The following is a 6,531-nucleotide window of genomic DNA, read 5'->3' on the forward strand; positions in this document are numbered from 1 at the left end:
TTTACCCTACCAAAACCCTAAAACGAAACCCTAATCTAACATTAAAACCCAACCCCCTTCATACCGTCATTTCTACACTTCACCATCATCAACCCTTTTTCTTTCACGCCTCAAGCAACAATCGCAGCCAACGAACGCACGCCGGTGAGTGTGGAGGGAATAGGGTCTGCCGTGAGTCTAGGGGAGCCTTTGCTAGTGGTCGAGGGTGGTTGTACTGGCCGGAAAAGCACAGGTCGACGGCCGTCATAGGTAAGGTTTCCCGTTTTCTTTTCTGTCCCGCTGTTTTGTTTTGAGTTATACGTCTTTTAGGGTCTGTTGTGGCAGTCGTGGGGGTGTGGGATGTGTTGTTGGTGTTGAGTCGAGTCGGGTGGTGGTGGGTAGAGTGGTGGTCATCGCTGGTGGTGGTTGCAGTGGTGGTGTTTAGGTGTCGGGGTTGGTGGGGTGTTTTTGGTTGCATTTCAGACATAGGGTAAAGGGGTGGCACCACCGTGGACTCGGGGGAGGTCGAATCGGTGGTGCCACGTGTGTCAGAGTCGCCGTGCGACGGTGGTGGCAATGGTGGTGGTTGGTAAGGTTGCAGGGGAGTGTCGTGGTGGTAGGCGAGTTGGGAAAGGGGCTGTTTGTGGCATTTGTGGCGGCAGGGACGCAGACAGGGGGTGTTGGTGGTGGTGGCTCTGACCGCCGGCGTGGGTCGACCACGTTGGTGGTGGTGGGAGGTGACCAGGCCAGACCTGGTGTCAGGCCTGGTGGACGGCGGTGAGGGTTGGTGGCTGTCGGGGAGAGTTGAGGCGGGTTGAAAAGGGGGTGTTTGGAAGTCGGGTTGGATCCTTGTTTTTGGGTCTTTTTGTTACGATTTTTATTTTAATGAGTCGGGAATATGTATATTTCCATTATTTACATTATTAGTTTAATTATTAAGTTAGTATTAAGTAGCGGTGACGGAATAATGTATTTAAGTGTTTGAGTCGGGATTTATTTCGGGAAGGTTACTATTTTTAGTAACTTGCTAATTTTGGTAATGGCTATTTTGGAAACTTTCCATTTTAGGAAACTCTCTATTTTGGGTAACTTATAGTTTTAGTAACTTCTAAATTGGGAAAGTTTCTACTTATAGTAGCTCTTGAGTATGGGAACGGGAATAGTTAATCGAATTAATTATGTTATGTGTATGTTTAGGTGGCGAGTTTCGGGTGGAGTACTTCTGATCTGCAGTTAGCTTATTACCGCTATTTGAGGTAGGGGAATACACTGGACTTGTTATAGTACTATGTGACTGGATTGACTAAATCGGTGACTTACCTGTTATAATATGATTGCCTGATTTCATTTCGTTAAGTACTATTGTTGAACTGTTTTATTATATCATTACATTGGAGTTGGTGGAGGTGGTGATGATGACATTGTGATAAGGCCCAGGCGGGTTCTGCAGGACTTGCCCTGGTGTCCTCAGTTAATTGAGCTGGCAGATCGGCTACGGTCGATATTTATAGTCTACCGGGGATCGGTATGGCTGGGTTGTCCGGGTTGTGAGTTGTGATGGCGGTGTTGGTGATGGAGGAGTATGTGTTTTATGTTACTGTTTATTGTATTACCTACTCAGCTTCGTGGCTGACCCCGTGTATTCGTGTACGCTGTGATGATCCAATTATTGGGAGCAGATTGACAGTATTCGAGACCGATGGGAGCTGGCGGGAAGAGAGCTTGGATGATTGACTTAGTGCCTAGCCCACCTTAGTCTTTTAGTAGTTTTATCAGACTTATGTTTTGGTCGTATTTGGAGCCTTTGTTTTAATTTCAGTTGTAATTTCACTATAAACATTATAATAAAGTACTGTGTTTCTTTCCTTTGTTATCTACTACCTCGGGTTTCCGAGATGGTAACACCATCATTTATCTGAGGAGTCCTAGTTCAGGCCCTTAAATAAATGGGGGTGTTACAAAGTGGTATCGAGAGAACGATCCTCGAGCCTAAACCAATGAATCCAATGAATTTAGGAAGAGTCAAATAAAATGAACCCCGGGATAGAACTGTTAGGAGCACACTAAAGGTAAGGGATGAGTAAGGGGCCCCCTCACACCGAACCATTGGCCCTCTCAGTTTGACCCGAGTACCTTGAGATCATACGAGAGAAAAGGGTAGAGTAGGCAAGTTGTGTGATATTGAACATGAAAAACTATTCCATGATGTGAGAATTAGACAAGGTGATATGCTGTTAGTATAAGTACACACGTGTTTATCTGTGACTCGGAGGTAAGAATTGGCATGATAATGGAGTAAGATATTTATATATACGATGCTTAAGATTTTAGAATGGATGTTATGTCTAGTGATATGCGGTTACGTGATCCCTGAACCATGTTAGCTAGATATGTAGGGTAGGGGAAGATTAGGATTGACTAAGTAATTCTAGTGTTGCAGGGAACATCACTAACTCACCTAATTCTTTTTATAGACATGCCTCCGAGAAGGGATACCGCTGCTAATGACATCCAAGCAGAGTTGGATAGGCTCCGAGCTGAGAATGAGGCCCTAAAGGCCAAACGATTGGATCCGGGAAAGATGAGTACCATTGTGGCAAGGCATAACCCCACAATATTCACTGGAGAGGGGGAACCACAGTTGCTGGGGGAATGGTGTAGAGAATTCACCAATCTGTTTGAACTGTTAGCATGTCCTAAGAGCTGCAGGTGGATCAAGCGCCCACTATCTTAGGGCCACACCGGTGGTAGTGGACCGGGAACAAGGTGGAGATACGAGAGGTTGCTAGGGATCTTGAGACGGGACATGTATCTTGGTTGGAATTTCAAGAGCTTTTGAAGAATGAGTTCATGCCCGAGTTCCAAAAAGCCAAACTACGGGAGGAGTTTGACACCTTCAAGATGACAAGATATGACAGGTGGAGGCTTATCATCGGAAATTTCGACGATTATCCTCATACATCGATGACTCGGGCGAGAATGAAGCTATGCTGAGGTTCGAGCGGGGGCTCACTATGGACATCAAGAAGAGGCTCACAGCGGCTCCACCCACTACGATTCGGGACATTTACTTGAGGGTCAGGTGTGCTTGAGAGGCTCTCGGAACAGTCAAGGCCGATAAGAAAGGCAAGGCGACAAAAGGAAGGCGGAGACCACAAGCGATAATCTTGGGGCAAAGAAGCGAGTTTGGGCGGAGATATGGTGGGTACTCCACTAACGGTGCCCCGGGGGTATGAGAGCTCGAGTGGAGGCGGCCGGGGGCACCGGGGGGAGGTAGTTCTGCGGGGCTTACTTGTTTTGGCTGTGGAAAGACAGGACACAAGAGGTTTGAATGCCGATCATCCGGGGCGAATCGGTCCGGTGGATACAGGCACCTATGTCCGGGTTCGGTGGCTCTCGTTCGGTGGGGTGCAGGTATAACGATTATCGCACACCTATGTCGGCTATGGGGGAGGTGCGAGGTGCGGAGCTAATGTAACGACTACCAAGGAAGCTACAACAACTACCGAACCGTAATCATCGAGCCAGCAGAGTGGGAGCACCAACTTTCGAAGACTGCAAATGAAGGGAACAAACAATGCTGGAGCGGCTTCTTCAAGTCAGAGTGGGGCTAAGTCCACTGGCAAGCTCTTTGCCATGGGCAAGGAGGCAGCTAAGAATGACGCTCATGTGGTGACTGGTACATTTTCTGTTAACTTTAAACCCACCTTTGTGTTATTTGATTCCGGAGCTACACATTCCTTTATATCTCATGAACATGCCGAGTCTTAAACCTTAAGTCATATGATAGAATTGTTGATTCGGTAGTGGTACCTTCGGGGAGTCGGTGTCTTGTGATAGAGTCTACACTGGGGTACCAATCCAGATCGGAGAGGTTGTGTTTCACTGTGACCTTATAGAGTTTCCCTTGGGGGGTTTTGAGGTGATTATGGGGATGGACTGGTTAGGGAAGTACAAGGCTTTTATCGATGCTATCGAAGAAAATCTCTTTGAGGGGACCTAAGGGAACTAGAGTGTCTTATAAGGGGTATGTGGTCAAGCCAAGAGTCAAATTCATATCTGTTAACACCCTAAAGTCGAGTCCGAGGAAAGGGGATCGATTAATCTTGTGCCAGATGTGGGATAGTGAGTCGGAGACCCCTAAGGTGTCCGAGATTCCGGTGGTGAGGGAGTTCGAGAATGTATTTCCGGAGGACATTCCTGGGTTACCACCGAAAAGAGAAGTGGACTTTTCCATTGATCCGGAAGCGGGAACAGGGGCCGATTTCTAAACCACCTTACCGTATGGGGCCGAAGGAGATGGAGGAATTGAAGAAGCGATTGGATGAGCTAGCGAGAAAGGTTACATACGGCCTAGTGTTTCACCTTGGGAGCACCCGCTTTGTTTGTCAAGAAGAAAGATGGAAGCTTGAGACTTTGTGTGGATTGCCGTGAGTTGAACAATGTGACCATCAAGAACCGTTATCCTTTGCCAAGGATCGATGATTTATTCGATCAATTGAGTGGAGCCGGAGTTTTCTCTAAGATCGATCGAGGTCGGGTTATCACCGATTGAGAATTAAGAACGAAGATATACCTAAGACCGCTTTCGATCAAAGATATGGGCACTATGAGTTCGTGGTCATGCCATTCGGGTTGACTAATGCGCCAGCAGTGTTCATGGACTTGATGAATCGAGTGTTCAGTCCTTACCTGGACAAGTTCGTGGTTGTGTTCATCGATGATATCCTGGTATACTCCAAGAATGAGGAGGAACATGAGGAACATTTGAGGTTAGTACTAAAAACCTTGGAGGAAAACCAGCTATATGCCAAGCTGAGCAAGTGCGAGTTTTGGTTGAAGAAAGTTGCTTTTCTGGGTCATGTTATTTCCAAGGAAGGGGTGTCGGTTGATCCTAGTAAAATTGAGGCAGTGACGAGATGGCAGAGTCCTAAGAATGTGGGTGAGATCCGAAGCTTCTTGGGGCTAGTAGGTTATTACCGAAGATTTGTCAAGGACTTCTCAAAGATCGCAAAGCCATTGACGTCATTAATGCGGAAGGAGAACAGGTTTGTTTGGGATGAGAGTTGTGAGGAGGCGTTTCTAACCCTCAAAGAACGACTCACTACAACTCCTATCCTTGTACTACCAGATGGGAATGATAATTTCGAGGTGTATACTGATGCTTCCAAGAAGGGTCTGGGGTGCGTATTGATGCAAAACGGGAAGGTAATCGCTTACGCTTCTCGACAGTTGAAGACCTATGAGGAGAATTACCCTACTCATGATCTAGAGTTGGGGGCTGTGGTGTTTGCGCTCAAATTATGGCGACACTATCTTTATGGGGCTACCTTCAAAGTGTTTTCCGATCACAAGAGCTTAAAGTACATTTACACACAGAAGGAGTTGAACATGAGACAGAGGAGATGGATCGAATTTATTGGCGACTATGACATGGAGATACTTTATCATGAGGGGAAAGCAAATGTCGTAGCCGATGCCTTGAGCAGGAAATCCATCCATGCTTTGAGCAGTGCTAGATCTAGAGTGAGGATGCATAATGAGCTGCAGGGGATGGGAATCCACGTGATCCGGCAAGGAGAGACTCTTGGGGACTTGACCGTTGAGCCGGAGTTATATGAGGAGATCGAGAGCTACGAGAAAGCCGATGCTAGAATTCAGAAGTGGCGCAAAGACAAGAGAGAAACAGAGCGAGAATCGGGGTTGATTCCAAGTTTGTTATCCATGCTGATGGTAGTCTGAGGTTTGGGGGACGGTGGTGTGTTCCGGATAATGATGAGCTGAAGTGGAAGATTCTTATTGAGGCACATGCCACGCCATACTCGGTTCATCCTGGGGGAGATAAGTTGTACAAGGACCTCAAGAAGACCTTTTGGTGGCCGAATATGAAGAGGGAAGTTGCTGAGTTCGTAGCCCGATGCTTGACGTGCCAGAGGGTGAAGGGGGAACATAAGAGACCGCAAGGGAAGGTTCAACCTTTAGATGTGCCGGAGTGGAAGTGGGAGAGCATTTACATGGATTTCATTGTTGGGTTGCCTCGAACTCAGAAAGGTAACAATATGATTTGGGTGATCGTGGATAGGCTAACCAAGTCGGCTCACTTTATCCCCATGAAGGATACTTGGAGTAAAGCTGAGTTGGCCAAGGCTTATGTTCAGTATGTGGTGAAGCTGCATGGTGTACCCAAGGACATCATTTCCGATAGAGACTCCAGTTTCTATCCAAATTCGCAGAGTTACGATCACTAATGGGTACTCGGTCAAAGATGAGCACCGCTTTTCATCCAGCTACGATGGTCGACAGAGAGGACTATTCAGACACTCGAGGACATGTTGAGGGCTTGTGTTTTGGAGTTTGGCGGGTCTTGGGAGGATAGACTGGGGTTGATTGAGTTTTCATACAACAACAGTTACCACGCTAGTATTGGGATGGCTCCATTTGAGGCTCTATATGGCAGGAAGTGTAGGAGTCCCGTATGTTGGGATGATCGAGCGATGCGGTAGTTTTGGGACCGAGAGATGATTCAGAGATGGTTGAACAGTGCGAGATCAT

This window comes from Silene latifolia, chromosome 1 (genome assembly GCF_048544455.1).
Source record: "Silene latifolia isolate original U9 population chromosome 1, ASM4854445v1, whole genome shotgun sequence".
Lineage (NCBI taxonomy): Eukaryota > Viridiplantae > Streptophyta > Magnoliopsida > Caryophyllales > Caryophyllaceae > Silene > Silene latifolia.